The sequence below is a fragment of the Gracilinanus agilis genome, chromosome 2, assembly GCF_016433145.1.
Source record: "Gracilinanus agilis isolate LMUSP501 chromosome 2, AgileGrace, whole genome shotgun sequence".
Taxonomy (NCBI): Eukaryota; Metazoa; Chordata; class Mammalia; order Didelphimorphia; family Didelphidae; genus Gracilinanus; species Gracilinanus agilis.
The window spans coordinates 255,216,380-255,230,020 of record NC_058131.1 but is presented as its reverse complement, the minus strand read 5'-3'; positions in this window follow the sequence as shown (position 1 = coordinate 255,230,020).

Genomic DNA, 13,641 nt, shown 5'->3' with positions numbered 1-13,641 from the left:
CTTGGATTCATTGTGAAGTATCAAGTACTAGTATCAGAAGTGACACTTCAGATGAGAGGTCCATTTATAAAACCTCAGTTCTGGAGTATCTCACATGTTGAAACCAGATTGAAATGAAATTCTTGTGGCAGAGAGATAAAGTGCAATACAAAGGAAAGCCACAGCTCTAACTTAGCTGCCAAAAGTCACTGACAGGCTTTGAAAGCAATCTGCCATTTTTTTCTGTTCCTTCTTCATGTGCAGCCTTCTCTAGCATGCTGGGGTGGGGGGTGGAGGGGACTGTTGACTGCAGTGCATTTCTTCAAGAACAGACACAGGCGCTGGCTAAAATTTTCATTTGTAATCCTAATGTTTTGATATCATGTAGACAATCATTCAGTTGTTTAGTCTACATTAATACTAAACATCTGGGCTGTCGGAAACATCTGAATAACTGACTGCATTTTTCTCATGGTCTGGATGTTTTGGTAGACATAGCCATCTTACTGCAGCAAAACATAACTCAGGTAAAATAGGATACGTGTCGAGGAGAGAAGCAGACAAAAGCCGCCCAGAATCTTATGCTATTTCCTTTGTGATCAGAATATAGAGTTCTCCTGTTTTATTGAAAGTAAGCAGATTCTATTGCCTTGGGAAAGCCTATCTACAGGCTCTGCATTTCCAACACTTACATAGCTTTCTGTGAGGGGTGGAAAGTCAAATGGGAAGCAGAAGTCAGGCTCATATTAGTATTTAGGGTAAGCAATAGAGGAACTCCATCTGCAGAGAATAATAATCTGAAACTCTCTGCTCTCTGTGTCATTTTGTTGCAGTAAGGAAGGAAGGAAGAAAAAGAAAGAATGAAATAAATAAAGAAAGGAAGGAAGGAAGGAAGAAAGAAAGAAAGAAAAAAGGAAGAAAAAGGAAGAAAAAGAAAGAAAGAAGGAAAGGTAAGAAAGAAAGGTAAGAAAACAAGGTAATAAGGGAAGGAAAGAAAGGAGAGAAGGAAAGGAAGAAGGAAAGAAGAAGGAAAAGAAAAAAGACAGGAAGAAAGGAAAGAAAGAAAGATAAGGAAGGAAGGAAGGAAAGAAGGAAAGAAGGAAAGGAAAAAAGGAAAAGAAGAATGGAAAGAAGATAGGAAGGAAAAAAGAAAAGAAAAAAGAAAAAAGGAAGGAAGGAAAGAAAAAAGGAAAAAAGAAAAGAAAAAAAAGCAATAGATGTAGTCCCTGATAGGCAAGCAGTAAGAAATAGAGAACTTTGGTCATAGAATTTTGTACACAGATCCTTTGGCTTCCAAATTCAAATGACAGGTTTTTAAGACCTCTTTTAGCTTTCTTCTAGAGCCCTGGATTTTGAATGTGAGCTTAATAAATGACCACACACCACTGCAAAGCGACTACCAAACACCTTGAGTGGAAATGTCACTCCAGTAAGGAGGGGAAGCATCTAGAATGCGTTAGTTACTTCAATAGTTCCACAGATCTGTGATCTTGTTGTTGCAGTTAAGATTTTCTTCAATGCAGATCACAAACTTTCAACACTTCTTTATCCTTTGCAAATCCTCTCCATGTTGATCCATAAAGAGCCAGCTCATATTGGCTAGAGCTGATTGTTAAATTTCCTTGTGAGCATTTTCACCTCTGAAATTGGCAAACACTACAAATCAGGACTTGATTTTTGTTGTGTAGATTTTAAAAGGTGATGGAGAAAGTATTAATGCAGGTTAAACTAAAATGTTGTCATGCATATATTTTTTCTAGAGAGCTGGTTGTTAAATGTTTACCAGTACATTTTGCATAAATCCTATATAAATCTTTTTTAAATTATTAATGTCATATGCTGGGGACCTTCTAGTTCTTTTAAACTTTCTTAAATATTAGTACTGTGTAACACTCAAACTAATCAACAATTACCTCCCATGTAAGTTCCCTGAGGTCAGAAACTGCATTTTTGTCTTTGGGTCTTTTAGCACCCAAGCACAGTACCTGGCACATAGTAAGCACTTAATAATAAATGCTTATTGACTATATGATTGATTGCTTTGTTCCATGACAAACTACCTCCTTTAAAAAAATGTTACCTTCTGTTCTCAGTATCGATTCCAAGGCAGGAGAACTCAAATGGCGGTTTAGAGACTTGCCCAGGGTCACACAGTTAAGATGTGTCTAAGATCTGATTTGAACCTAAGACTTTCTGACTCCAGACCTGAGTCTCTAATCACTGTGCTACCTAGCTGCCCTAGACCCACTTCTTTTGGAAATTATTGAGGGTTACTTGCTGACTCTATGGAACTTTCCATTGCCCTCTATGCACCCTCCAACCATGCTTCCTCTAAGATAATTGGGCTCCATGATCCCCAACTATAGAGAATTACTAAGTGAATATTAGTGTTAGAAAGATACATGCTCAGAAGACATTAATAAGGGACTTTTATAGGAAATGCAATAGTAAGAACTCCAGAATCCTAGGACCCTCTGAGATTTAGTGCTGGCACTAAAGTAGGTGGCCCAGGAGTTCATAGGGAGTGCAGGAGGATCACAAACCTCAATTACCTCTAGTTTGAGAAGAAGTTACTTTCCCCAATTTTCATGTCAAATTGTCCTCTGTTTCCCTGTCTTTAAAAAGGATGAAGGACAAGTTGATGCTTAAGTTCCAGTGTCTGTGCAAGAGTTCTGAAGAGTCCCAATTATCTTTGCCCAATTAGTGGTGATGGTGATGGTGGGGTGAGCATGTAAGTTGATCATGCTATATATCTATGAGGAAGATGCCTTTGGTGTCCATTCCAAAGGAAAACACTGGCAGTGCCATTGGGTCTGAGGGAGCAACCACTGATGCTGAGAAATGCAGGTTGCAAAATGGAAAGCAAATTAATTTAGGATGAACAGCTGTGCAGGAAGGGCTCTGAGAGACCTGGAAGGTGCTCAGCCAACATGGCACTGAACAAAAGACCAAGCTTGAGACTGCGCTTGATATCTGGTAAAAACAGAGGCAAGGGGAAGGAGTCCTCTATGTCTTCCTGAGGCGTTTGCACAGGATGTCTATTCCCTGTGCTTAGAAGGAATCCTTTCTTATCTCTGCCTCTTAAAATCTTTAGTCTCTTCAAGATTCTGCTCAAGAATTACCTTTCCTGACCTCCACAGCATCTATTACTTCCCCCCAACAATTATCTTGTGTAATATACACATAAGTATGTATATATACAAAAATACATATATATACACACATATGTGGGTGTTATATACCTCTATTTGTACATGTTGTTTCTCCACTTAGAATTTAAGCACCTTGGGGGCAGCTGGGTAGCTCAGTGGATTGAGAGTCAGGCCTAGAGATGGGAGGTCTCAGGTTCAAATCCGGCCTCAGACACTTCCCAGCTGTGTGACCCTGGGCAAGTCACTTAACCCCCATTGCCCACCCTTACCACTCTTCCACCTAGGAGCTAATACACAGAAGTTAAGTGTTTAAAAAAATTCTAAAAAAAAAGAGAGAATCCAAAAACCTTGCGACAGGGATGCTTTTATATCATTCTTTATATTCCAAGCACTTAGTATAGTGTTGGGCATATAGTGGACACTTAATAAATGCAGGTTAATTCGTTGATTGATTGAAAGAGCTGATAGTCTGAAAGGGCCAGAGCATGGAAAGGTAGTTTGGAGTTGAAATAAGAAGAGATATATGTCACTGAAATTTTTTAAATGATGAGGAAAGAATAGAATTTCCCAAACTCTTTGACTAGTAAGTTTTTCTTAAACCCTTACCTTCCATCTTAGAATCAACAGCATGTCATTGGTTCCAAGACAGAAGAGCAGTAAGGGCTAGGCAATGGAGGTTAAGTGACTTGCCCAGGATTACACAACTAGGAAGTATCTGAGATCACATTTGAAGTCAAGACTTCTCATTTCTAATTCTGGCTCTCGAATCACTGAGCCACCTAGCTTCCTCACTGGCCAGTGCTTTGAAGATAAATTATTTCCAGAGGACCAAACCAGGGAACTGTAAGAGAAATGTCCTTGCCTAGATTTTCAAATCCTTCACTACCCTGAGGGCTGAGGCAAGTACATTCTGGAAGATTGTGAATTGTATCTCAAGTCAGAAAATTCCATGACTTTGGAATCAAGACTTTGGACAAAGGGTCCAAACAGAAACATGAACATAGTTCATGAACATTTTTTTACGTGATTTTAATATCTAATGAAAATTTATTATAATAAATGCATTTTGATAAAATCAACTTCCGTTGTAATCCTATCTATCGTATTTGATGCATTTAAAATACTATTCTGAGGAGTTGTCCATAGGTTTCGCCAGATTACCAGAAGGCTCTCAGATGTCAGTGTCCTGAGGTCTCTGACTTTTTTCTCAGTCAATTAAATGTGCCTCATAAAGTTGATTTTAAAGCCATTTGGTGCTGTTTACCTTGGGCACAAAATTGCTATAGCAGACTGGTAGGAGTGGGGATTGGGAACTCAGTCTGAAACATACTCTGCAAGAAGGATCCTGTCTGTTTATTGAATCCTGTATCATTCTTCAATTATTCACCATTGCTGTTACCAGGAAACCTGAAGCTTGAAATACTTCTGAGATCTTCACTCTCAACTATGGTAGTCTTACCTTTCCTTTAACTCATTCCAGAACAGAATGGCCCATACCCCTTATCTTTCTAGAAATTGTATGGCTATTTGTATATCCTTGTTTGTAAATAGTTTGTGCAGCCCGATGTTGCTTGGTGGGACTTATGAACAACATGTTATTATCACGTGGAGGGCTTCTCTTGATTCTCTGTCCCCAAAGAAAAGAATGTAAAATATTTGGTCAGTTATTCTTTTTTCTCTATTCTTCTCTTTTCTTCTCTTCTCTTCTCTTCTCTTTTCTTCTCTTTTCTTTCCTTTCCTTTCCTTTCCTTTCCTTTCCTTTCCTTTCCTTTCCTTTCCTTTCCTTTCCTTTCCTTTCCTTTCCTTTCCTTTCCTTTCCTTTCTTTTCTTCTTTTTTTTTGTACCAGATATAGCAATGTTATTCATTTACACCAGCAACCCTTGTCCTCCAGGGAGAGGGCAAGACTCAGTGATAATCATGCTTGGGAAATTACATATCTTCTGTGTCCAGCTCTTGAGTTAGCTTCCCCAAGGGATCATTTCCATGGCTGCATGTATTTTAGGAGGAGAGGCACATTGACTTTTGGAGGTGATGAGCAAAATTTTAATTGGAGATGGTCGTTTTTACGTCATTTCTACTTTAGGAGGAGGGCATAGGACTATCTACTTGGCTAAGTTATCATATTCATTATCACTCATCTTTAATACTTTAGATCATATGATTATTACTATAGATCATATATAATTACATAATACAAACATGATCTCTAAACACGATATATAACAATGCTATAATTATATTATTTTGTTGCCTTGTTATAGCAAAGTTGGGGAAGCACCCAAACCAAGCCAGCAATCAGAAAGCTTCCTGTTTGCCTTAGAATGTCTTCTGGGACAGTAGACCAGGCAAGCAAGTGCCATCCATGGCACCTGAGTGGGTAAAACCATAGTTAATGGAAGGTCAGTGAGTGGTGTTGAAGGGTTAGAAGATGCTAAGCCATGAGGTAGGAGTATGAGCATAGGATCTGGAGCCATGCTTGGTTTTGGGAAAGATAGCAAGATAAGCTAGTTTAGAAGACTCTAGTATAAGTCAATATGGGATTGAGTAGTTTTCTTTTCTTTTCTTTTTCTTTTTCTTTTTTTTTTTTTTGCCTCCATCTACCAGTAACTTTTGTCTTGTCACTGGGCTTCGATGCCTTTGGAAGAGAGAGAGTGAGGCTGCTGGTATTGTCCAACTCTGCCTTACTTAAATCCCATTCACTGGAAAGTTGAGCTATCACGGCTGTGATGTCATTGATCCTTTTTTTTAAAATTTTTTAATCATTTATTAATATTTATTTTTAACATGGTTACATAATTCATGCTCCTACTTTCCCCTTCACCCCCTGCTCTCCCCCCACCCATAGCCGATGCACATTTCCACTGGTTTTAACATGTGTTCAAGACCTATTTCCAAATTGTTGTTAGTTGCATTGGTGTGGGAGTTTCGAGTCCACATCCCCAATCATGTCCTCCTCAGGCCATGCGTTCAAGCATTTGTTTTTCTTATATGTGTCCTCTCCTGTAGTCCTTCCTCTGAATGTGGGTATCATTCTTTACCATAAATCCCTCAGAGCTGTCCTGTGTCATTGCTTTCTGCTGGTACAGAAGTCCATTGCATTCTATTTTACCATATTATATCAGTCTCTGTGTACAGAGTTCTTCTGGCTCTGCTCCTTTCACTCTGCATCAGTTCCTGGAGGTCTTTCCAATTCACTTGGAACTCCTCCAGTTTATTATTCCTTTGAGCACAATAGTAATGCATCACCAGCATATACCACAGTTGAAGGACATACCCTCCTTTACCAGTTCTTTGCCACCACAAAAAGCGCAGCTATAATTTTCATACAAGTCTGTTTATTTATGATCCCTTTCGGGTACAAACCCAACAATGGTAAGGGCAGGCATTTTTTATAGCCCTTTGAGCACAGTTCCAAATTGCCAGCCAGAATGGTTGGATCAGTTCATAACTCCACCAGCAATGCATTAATTTCCCAATTTTGCCACATCCCCTCCAGCATTCATTACTCTCCCCTTCTTTCATTTTAGCCAATCTGCTAGGTGTGAGGTGATACCTCAGAGTTGTTTTGATTTGCATTTCTCTAATTATTAAGAGATTTAGAACACTTTCTCATGTGCTTATTGATACTTTTGATTTCTTTACCTGAAAATTGCCTATTCATGTCTCTTGCCCATTTATCAATTGGGGAATGGCTTGATTTTTTATACAATTGATTTAACTCCTTGTATATTTGAGTAATTATACCCCTGTCAGAGTTTTTTGTTATAAAGATTTTTTCCCAATTTGTTGTTTCCCTTCTGATTTTGACTACATTCTTTTTGTTTGTACAAAAGCTTTTTAGCTTAATATAATAAAAAACATTTCATTTACATTTTGTAATTTTCTCTAACTCTTGCTTGGTTTTAAAATCTTTCCTTTCCCAGAGATCTGGCAGGTATACTATTTTGTGTTCACTTAACTTATTTATAGTTTCCCTCTTTATATTCAAATCATTCACCCATTCTGATTTTATCTTGGTGTAGGGTATGAGATGTTGATCTAGACCTAATCTCTCCCATATTGTTTTCCAAATTTCCCAGCAGTTTTTGTCAAATACTGGATTCATGTCCCAAAAGTTGGGCTCTTTGGGTTTATCATACACTGTCTTGCTGACATTATTAACCCCAAGTCTATTCCACTGATCCTCCCTTCTGTCTCTTAGCCAGTACCATATTGTTTTGATGACTGCTGCTTTATAATATAGTTTAATATCTGGTACTGCTAGGCCCCCTTCCTTCACATTTTTTTTCATTATTTCCCTTGATATTCTTGATCTTTTGTTATTCCAGATGAAATTTGTTATAGTTTTTCCTAATTCAGTAAAGAAGTTTTTGGTAATTTGATAGGTATGGCCCTAAATAGGTATATTAATTTGGGTAGGATGGTCATTTTTATTATGTTAGCTCATCCTACCCATGAACAATTAATGGCTTTCCAATTGTTGAGATCCAGTTTCATTTGTTTGGAAAGTGTTTTGTAGTTGTTTTTGTATAATTGCTGTGTTTGTTTTGGTAGATAGATTCCTAAGTATTTTACATTATCTAGGGTGATTTTAAATGGTGTTTCTCTTTCTACCTCTTGCTGCTGTGATGTGTTGGAAATATATAGAAATGCTGATGGTTTATGTGCATTTATTTTGTATCCTGCAACTTTGCTAAAGTTGTTGATTATTTCTACCAGCTTCTTAGATGATTCTCTAGGATTTTTTAAGTATACCATCATATCATCTGCAAAGAGTGATAGCTTACTTAGTCTCCTCATTGCCTATTTTGATACCTTCAATTTCTTTTTCTTCTCTAATTGCTACTGCTAGTGTTTCTAGTACTATGTTGAATAATAGAGGTGATAGTGGGCATCCTTGTTTCTCTCCTGATCTTATTGGGAAGGCTTTTAATTTATCCCCATTGCATATAATGCTTGTTGATGGTTTTAGGTATATACTGTTTATTATTTTTAGGAAAGGTCCTTCTATTCCTATACTTTTCAATGTTTTCAATAGGAATGGATGCTGTATTTTGTCAAAGGCTTTTTCAGCATCTATTGAGATAATCATGTGATTTTTGTTTGTTAGACTGTTGATATGGTCAATTATGTGGATGGTTTTCCTAATGTTGAACCATCCTTGCATTCTTGGTATAAATCCCACCTGATCATGGTGGATGATCTTCTTAATTACTTGCTGGAGTCTCTTTGCTAATATTCTATTTAAGATTTTTGCATCTATGTTCATTAGGGAGATGGGTGTATAGTTTTCTTTCTCTGTTTTTGGTCTACCTGGCTTTAAAATCAGTACCATATTTGTGTCATAAAAGGAATTTGGTAGGACTCCTTCTTTGCTTACCATATCAAATAATTTGTATAGTATTGGGATTAGTTGCTCTTTGAATGTCTGATAGAATTCACTTGTGAATCCATCAGGCCCTGGTGATTTTTTCTTAGGGAGTTCTTTGATGGCTTGTTCAATTTCTATTTCTGATATGAGATTATTTAGGTATTCTATTTCTTCTGCTGTTAATCTAGGCAATTTATATTTTTGTAGATATTCATCCATATCTCCTAAATTGTTATAATTGTTGCCATATAATTGGGCGAAATAGTTTTTAATGATTGCCTTAATTTCCCCTTCATTAGAGGATAGGTCTCCCTTTTCATCTTTGATACTGTCAATTTGGTTTTCTTCTTTCCTTTTTTTTAATTAGATTGACCAGTACTTTGTCTATTTTATCTGTTTTTTTCAAAATACCAGCTTCTAGTCTTATTTATTAATTCAATAGTTCTTTTACTTTTGATTTTATTAATTTCTCCCTTGATTTTTAGTATTTCTAATTTAGTTTTCATCTGGGGGTTTTTAATTTGCTCGCTTTCTAATTTTTTGAGTTGCATGCCCAATTCATTAATCTCTGCCCTCCTTAATTTGTTAATATATGCACTCAAGGATATAAATTTCCCCCTGAGTACTGCCTTGGCTGCATCCCACAGAGTTTGGTAGGATGTCTCATCATTGTCATTCTCTTCAATGAAATTGTTGATTGTTTCTATGATTTCTTCTTTGACAAATTGGTTTTGGAGAATCATATTGTTTAATTTCCAATTGGTTTTTGATTTGCCTGTCCAGGTGCCCTTACTAAATATTATTTTTATTGTATTATGATCTGAGAAGATTACATTTATTATATCTGCTCTTTTGCATTTGTTTGCAATGTTTCTATGCCCTATTACATGGTCAATCTTTGTGAATGTACCATGTGCAGCTGAAAAGAGGTGTATTCCTTTTTGTTCCTATTTATTTTTCTCCACATATCAATTAAATCTAATTTTTCTAGGACTTCATTCACCTCTCTTACCTCTTTCTTATTTATTTTTTGGTTTGATTTATCTAGATCTGAAAGAGGAATATTTAGATCTCCCACTATTATGGTTTTACTATCTATTTCCTTCTTGAGCTCTGCCAGTTTCTCCTTTATGAATGTGGATGCTATATCACTTGGTGCATATATATTGAGCAGTGGCATTTCCTAATTGTTTATACTGCCTTTATTCAGGATGTAATGACCTTCCCTGTCTTTTTTAATCATATCTATTTTTACTTTGGCTTTGTCAGAAATCATAATAGCCACTCCTGCCTTCTTTTTCTCATTTGATGCCCAAAAGATTTTGCTCAAGCCCTTAACTTTAAACTTGTGTATGTCTACCCGCCTCATATGTGTTTCTTGTAGACCACATATGGTAGGATTTTGGTTTCTGATCCACTCTGCTATTTGCTTCCGTTTTATGAGCGAGTTCATCCCATTCACATTCAGAGTTACAATTATCAGTTGTGCATTCACTGACATTTTTGTATCCTCCCCTAGTCCTACCTCTTCTTCTTACACTATTTTCTTTTAAACCAGTGGTTTGCTTTGAGCCAGTATCCCTTATCCTCTCCCTTGATTGACTTCCCTTTCTACTCCCTCCCTTGTTAGTCCCTTTTTTTTGTTTTTAAAGGCCTAATGATTTCCCTCCCTCTTCTCCCCTCCCTTTTTTGACCTCCCCACTCCCCTGCTCCCTTTGGTTTATCCCTTCTGACTTTCTCAGTAGGGTTAGATAGAGTTTTTTTTTTATCCCAATGGATAATATAGCTACTCTTCCCTCTCCAGGTTGATTACACTGAGAATAAGGTTTAAATATTACCTCTTAATGCTCTCTTCCTCTCCTTCTTATAATAGTATTTATCCCCTCCCCTTCCCATGCCCTCTTTGTGTGTAATAGAATATCCTATTTTTCTTATTCACTCAAATTTCTCTTCGTGTCCCCTACTATTCCCCCACCTCTTTCCCACCCCACCATGTCATCTTAGACCATTTAGTATTCTGTCCTCTCTCTATGAATTATTCTTCTGATTGCTTTAATAGTGAATAGAGTTCACTACAGAGAATTATACATAGCATTTCTCCACATAGGAATACAGATAATTAGATCTTATTTAAGCCCTTAAAGAGTCAAATTTTTAAAAAAAAATATGTTTTCTTTCTTTCCCCTCTGTTTCTTATTTACCTTTTCATGTTTCTCTTGATTTTTGTGGTTGGATATCAAACTTTCCATTTAGTCCTGGTCTCTTTTGTGCAAATACTTGGAAATCTTCAATTTTGTTGAATGCCCATACTTTCCCCTGGAAGCATATAGTCAGTTTTGATGGGTAGTTGATCTGTGGCTGAAGACTCAGCTCTCTTGCCTTTCTGGATATCGTATTCCAAGCCTTGTGGTCTTTTAGCATGGAGGCTGCCAGATCCTGTGTGATCCTGATTGGTGCTCCTTGATATTTGAATTGTCTCTTTCTGGCTTCTTGTAAGATTTTTTTCTTTTACTTGAAAGCTCTTGAATTTGGCTATTATATTCCTGTGTGTTGACTTTTCTGGGTCCAGTGTAGAGGGTGATCTATGGATCCTTTGAATGTCTATATTGCCCTCTTGTTGTAGAACTTCAGGGCAATTTTGCTGAATAATTTCTTTAAGTATGGAGTTCAAGTTTCTATTAATTTCTGGTTTTTCAGGAAGACCAATGATTTTCAAATTGTCTCTTCCAGACCGGTTTTCTTGTTCTGTCACTTTCTCATTGAGATATTTCATGTTTCCTTCTATTTTTATCAGTCTTTTGACTTTGTTTTATTTGTTCTTGTCGTCTTGAGAGATCATTGGTTTCTAATTGCTCAATTCTAGCCTTTAGGGACTGGTTTTCCTTTTCAATCTGGTCATTTTTGGTGTTCAATTTGCTTATCAGTTCATTTGATTTCTGAGCCTCACTTTCCAATTGCAAAATTCTGCCTTTTAAACTGTTATTTTCTTGCCAGATCTCTTCCATCTTCCTCAACATCTCAGTTTTGAACTCTTCAATAGCTTGTGACCAGTTTTCATTGTTTTGGGAAGGTTTGGATATGTTTACTTGTTTGTCCTCCTCTGTTGTCTCGATTTTCTCTGTGTAAAAGTTGTCGAGTGTTCCAGAGTTCTTCTCGGTAATCTTTCTCTTCTGCGGTTCTCGGCTTGCCATTGTTAGCCCCGCCCCATCTCAGTTTTGTCTTCACACTCATGGTCTGTCTGCACTTTCTAGGCTCCTGAGGGCTCAGGTCTCCTTGTTCTTGGGGTAGAGCCTCCTGGTCTTCCCTGGTCTTCCCCTCTGCCCGAGGCTCCTTCAGCAGTCTCAAGGGCTGCTTCCACAGCCGTATTCCCATCTGCACAGGGTTCCCCACTCGAGGTCCTAGCCTGCACTCGAGATCTTTGTATGCACCTAGGGCAATGTCTTCACCCGAGCCAGCACTCAGGGAAGCCCATGTGTGTTCTTTAGCCGCTTGGGGTCCTAAGTCTTGCTGCTCTCAGGAACAAGCCCTGGAGCTGCCAGTGACTTACTGGCTACCCCAATCCTGCTTTCACTCTTGTGCGTTGGCCTCTGGGCTGTACGTGGTGTGGGGGTGGTGGAGGGGCTTCTTCCTCTCGATTTTTAGTGAGAGCTGTTTCACCCCTTTATAGTGTGGAAATGCCCCGATTCCATGTACCTTCAATGCTGTGCCCTGTTGTGGGGTCCCTTCTTTCGTCTGGATTCGTTTTTATGTCCCCTTGAGGAGTCCTGTATGCTTCGGTTAGGAGAGATGGAGCAGCCGCTCCTTACTCTGCCACCATCTTAACCTGAAGTCTCCCTACTGTCATTGATCCTCTTAGAAAATAAATATACCAGGGGTTTATATTGGGATAATATTTCTGCATTTGTAAATTCTTTTCCTTTATAAATAAATCCTGGAAAGAGCACTTATGTGGTCTGAAGCATGTGACAGTAGATATGAGATGGGAAAAAAGGAGAGCAGACGAGTATTTTTCAATTGAGTATTTTAATTAATTTCATTATTTCATTATTACTATTCAACCAGTTAATAATTTTATTAATCTATTTATTAAAATAATGTTATTATTTTATTAGTTATTAATTACTTAATTGTATATTTAAAAAAAACCTTTTTTATAGGTTCCAAGGCAGAAGTACAGTAAGGGTTAGATGATTGGGGATAAGTGACTTGCCCATAGGTTCCAAGGCAGAAGTACAGTAAGGGTTAGATGATTGGGGATAAGTGACTTGCCCAGTGTCACACCATTAGGATGTATCTGAGGCAAGATTAGAAGCTGGGCCTCTTATCTTCAAGTCTGGTTCTCAATTGACTGAGGTACCTAGCTGCTCCTGGAATTTTGTATTAAGTTATGGTTGCACCAGAAAGGAAGAAGGGAAATAGGGAACTATGGACAAATATCTGCATTTCTGAAGCCAGGAAATCATGCATGACCCAGCAAGCTCAGGAAGCTTATAGATACATGTTGGGGTTCAGCAATCAGGAAAATTTAGTAATGAGTGAAATTAGAAATTCCTATACGATACGAAAAGGCCCCTTGTTTGCTTCCAAGGAGGTCCTGGGATTGCACGGCCACAAATTATGGCTAAATAAGGCCAAGATCGGGTGTTTTTTTTTAATTACTCTTTTAAATTGTCCATTGAAAACATGCAAGATAAAATAAAAATCCAACAAGTATTAGTGATGCCCATTTTTGTAATAATAATTGACATTTATATACTTTAATTCAATGAACATCTTATTAAGCTCTTACTATGTGTCAAGCTCTGTGCTAGTTATTCAGGACACTAAAGGCAAAACCCAAATTGACTTCTGCCTTCAAAGAACTTACGTTCTACCTGGGGGACAGGGAAAGGTGGGAATGGATCTAATTTCTATAGTACTTTAGGGTTACAAAATATTTTACAGATATCTCATTTGATCCTCAACACGGAGATAGGTGCTATTATTATCCCCATTTTTTAGATGAGAAGACTGAGGCTGAGAGATGTTCTTTGATTTACTTTAGGATATGCATTTAATAAATGGCTGTCATATAACCTAGATTTTGAGTGCTAGTTTCGTATCCCGTCCATAACTTTTTTTTTTAAACCTTTACTTTC